Genomic DNA, 4,629 nt, shown 5'->3' with positions numbered 1-4,629 from the left:
GTATGCTATAATTGGTACAAGGTTGGATGTTTCGTTCGCACTCAGTACAACGAGCAGGTACCAGTCAGACCCATGTGAGGCACATTGGACTGCTGCCAAGAATATCCTAAAGGACAAAGGATAAGTTTCTGGTCTATGGTGGTACATATGAGTTGATTGTTAAAGGCTATACGGACGCAAGCTTTCAAACCGACAGATATGATTTCAGATCACAGTCTAGTTTTGTGTTCTGCCTCAATGGCGGAGCAGTAAGCTGGAAAAGTGCTAAGTAAAGCACCATTGCGGATTCTACAACTGAAGCCGAGTACATTGCTGCCTCAAAAGCAGCAAAGGAAGCTATTTGGATTCGGAAGTTCATCGAAGAACTTGGGGTTGTCCCCTCCATTAAAGGACCAATGGCTTTGTATTGCGACAATAATGGAGCCATTGCCCAGGCAAAGGAGCCTAGGAGCCACCAGAAGTCCAAGCACATACTTCGAGAAATCGTTGAAAGGAAAGAAATCGGGATTTACAAGGATGGAATCGACAACAACGTCGCGGATCCATAGACTAAACCGTTGCCACAAGTGAAGAACAAAGCACATGTAGCAACCATGGGATTCAAGACTGTTGGAGAATGGCTTTGATTTTCTAATGTTTTGCATTAGAACATCTGTTAGATATGTGTTTAAAACAATTGGTTTAACCATTTCATATTTATGAAATTCTTTATTTCATATTCATCCAATTTTGGTTTAGTATTAAATGAAAAGTCCAAGTGATTCAAAACATTCAAATGGGATGTCAAGATGGATTCTTCGACAAAGAAACAACCATAAGTGAACTTGAGTATGAAGTCATAAAGGATCCCTAATCCAGGTCATAGAAAGGTTGGACGACCAATGACTAATGGAGATTAGATTGCAAGTAGATTTGTAGTTCGGTTTCTTGAACTAGATTGACTGGATGTCAAAAACGTTTTGCATAGATACTTATTCGATCTTGTATCGGATTAACCATGAGAACACTTTAAGAGATTAAAGTCATGTCATAAGTTGTTCTCATTAATGGTGATTAGAACCGTTACTCAAAACATGAGTAATTATGATTGCTCGTTTGAAGATTAGTTAGCTTTGATGCTCGCTAAACGTCGCACCGTAAAAGGAGACTATAAAAGCAGTTATTGGGCGTAATATGAATCAAAGTAAGTATTCATAGATTTCAAGACTCGATTGTCCTCCTATCTTTAATAGGATGTGGTGTTGTTGTGTAACAAGGCCTATTGGAGAGTTAGATACAGCGAAAATGCATGGCCGTGCTCAGAATGGTTAAGGCTTAACCTTCTGTAAAAGTTTAATAGTTGAACTCAGTAATCCGAGAAACACTTATGTACCTAATAAGGATGGCTTGGATCTTACCTTATTTTCAGTAAGTAACACTAAGCAACAAAGGAATGTGAATTCACACTTTGCTGAATGACAAGTGGGAGACTAAAGGAAATATGTCCTTCACCCAAGGTGCATTAGTCTAATACCAAGGTTCAGATTAATTACGAACAATTAATTCAGTGAGATCAAGTTGGATGGAGCAATGCTTCCGATCAGTGAGTTCTAATGTATATTAGGCTCACCACGCACTCTTGAATGAACCTATAAGGTCACGCCATTGGCATATAACAGATCATCGGATTAAATGAATCGGAAATTTATTTTATAGCTTTTCGGGAATTAGTTTTGAAAAACATAAATATTCGATATGACGTTGGATCGGAATCGCATATCATATCGTGTATATGATTAAGCTAGGTGAAACGAATAATCGTATCGTACGAGTGATTCGTCAAATACTATACGATAAACAATAGCCGTAAGGTATTGGTCGCGAATACGAGCAAGGCAAAGCTGCAGGCCCGTCGAGCCAAGCGCGCAAGGCCCAACAAGCGCAACATCTTGCCAGCGCGAGAGGAAAGCCCATGGCCTGCGCTCGGCGCGCGCGGGACAGCAGCAACAGCATCGCACAAACAACGAGGCCCAAGGCCCACGGATGTGTGTTGCTGCGTGCGTGCTCGTGGGCTTGTGTGAGAGAGAGCAGGCCGGCCTAAGGCCTTGTGCTTTGGTCGGTCATGTTATAACCTAAGGGTTATAACACCTCCCCTCATTATTATGTTTTTCCAACTTAACATTCTACGCAATTCAATTGAACCTAAATCAAAAGAGAAACCTTAATCTCTTTTGAGCCTCTGTTCAAATTGTTCTTCCCTGAAAGCTAAAATATCTTGAGTGACTTCTAAGCCATCGATCTCAAGACGGATCTGAACGTGTCGGTGAACCAAGTAAAGGAACGACATCTGGAGTTCTTTTTCGTGTTCTTGGTACATTAAATCTAGGGAAAACACGCTACAAACGTAAGTCTGCTTGATTTGTACTTTATACATAGTTCCTGGCTTTGAGGATTATTCTGTTGCGTTAATATGTTTTTAATTGTATTCCCCTACAAATTCACACGTGCCACAGGCTGGCTCTAGAAAGTGCCAATGCTGCTCAGCCCAGCGCTAATCTATTATGGCGCACTCCGGCCTAGTTTGCGCTAATGACTTCTAAACGCACTTAACTCTAAAAATAGATTGGTAAGTAGTTGTTAATTATCTAATGACCCTAATTTTCGGCATAACACTGTTCATGCTAAAATAATCTTTGACGTTCATATAGAGAAAAAGATTCTAAAAAAGAAAAAAAAAGAAGTCTGTTTTCGAATATCAGTTTAAAAAAATTGATTTACACCAAATTACTCGTTAAAACGCTTAACAATCCTAGCCGAGTATGTAATCCTTTATGTGAGTCATACCTTGAGTCAATCATGTCCATTAAAGCCTACGTTCTCCTAGCCTAAATCAACCTAGAATCTTAACCAAAATTATTTCCTAAGAACCTAAACGAAGTTAAAGTCTACCAATTAAGCTATCATCCACCTAGACTCACATCATAGAGAGTCTTCACACACATAGAGTCTTTCCCATAGAGTCTACTTACACCTAAGATAGTTCGCTTAATCCTTATCCCATAACTGAAGTCCAACCCGTATAGCCAAAAGTAAAAACACTAAAACTTTCATAAAAGAGTTTTACAAAGAACTTTGAGGCCCACAACCTATCAATCTGCAGGTCTAGACGTAGTCCATCATCCAAACTCAGTTTTAGCCCAAAAGAGTTAGCAAATTTAGAGTTATAGCCGTTGCAGTCCAGCAGTTTCATAAAAATCTTTTTTTGCATTATGAGTCAAACCCATGTTCAACCTTTGACTCCGAGTCATCCAAAATAGAGTGATGACATATTCCAAATAATTGGTACATTGTTATATATAGCATTTACTATCTAAAATGATTATTATGCCCGTCCATACCTCAAAATGAATAAATTACCACCTCTTAATTTAAAAGCGATTGTCACATTCCGTACAACTCGCCTAGATCTTAAAAGTATACAACGCTAGACTAGGAGAGAACTATAACTCTCACTTGACTAATACACAAAGAATTATTTCCCAAAATACAAATTTTTCACCTACCCAATTTATTATTTTGACTGAATCTCGAGACGATAAGGATTTTCCAATTTCTAATCGTTATAATTTAGAGAAACCTATTTCTTGAGCCTAATACTTAGTAACAAAAAAACTACCTTATGAATTGGCAACCCAAACTTCTAAGGACTCAGTTTGCCACTCTGATTGATCAAGCACTCCTTATCATCTGAACTTTCTAGTAGTGTTAATCAAGTCTAGCCATCCAATTTTGACTAATACGTCCGTCTTGACTCATTAACATCTGTTAATATGTCAGCATTGATTAAAAACTAGGTGATCATATCCAATTATTAAAAAAGCAGTTTTATTTTCTTTCTAATTTTCGAAAACAATTCGTCTAAGATAAATCAATTGTCTTCTAAACAGATTAATTCTTCTCTAAGGGTCCTAACTAATTTGAGTATAATTCAAGGAACTCTCGCTTGACAACATAAAGTCCAATCATTCAAGAAATTCTTCATCAAATTTGCTCTCTTCAAACTTCCAGTCCAAACATGAGTAGCATTCAAGAGCAGATCAATCTAATAAATATTACTCGGTAGATCTTACTTCTCGCCTCATCGCCTTAGAACAAAAACAAAAGCAAGTTCATGAATTTGAGCGTGGCCCAGGTGATCATCTCAATTGCCTAACTCGCAAAATAGGTTACAACACTTCGGAGCACCCTTCTCCTAAGACAGTTGACCATCAAAGAATAAATGAACTAAACTCTCTAATGAGATAAAGTTTCCTCTTTAAAAAACAGAGGACAACCAATGAACTTTCTTGTCAATCAAAGGGCCTTTGTAGATGGGTGAAGAATAGAAAATTCTCTAAGATAAGTGAGTCATACACCAATTTTTTTACTAAACTCACAGCTCAAGAGATATTGTTTCCCATAGGTCCCACCCCGGATCCTTGTATTAAGGGTAGGTTTTGGGACCCCTAAGGCATATTGTGAGTATCATCAGGGAAAAGGCCATCTTATCCAACAGTGTTGACACCTAAAGAATGCCATATAAGATCTAATTGGGGATGGGGTCTTGACCCTCCCCATGTAAGATACGTGGTTGAGAACATTACAATACAA

Source organism: Spinacia oleracea, chromosome 4, assembly GCF_020520425.1.
Source record: "Spinacia oleracea cultivar Varoflay chromosome 4, BTI_SOV_V1, whole genome shotgun sequence".
Lineage (NCBI taxonomy): Eukaryota > Viridiplantae > Streptophyta > Magnoliopsida > Caryophyllales > Amaranthaceae > Spinacia > Spinacia oleracea.
Note: the sequence above shows the minus strand (reverse complement) of the source record.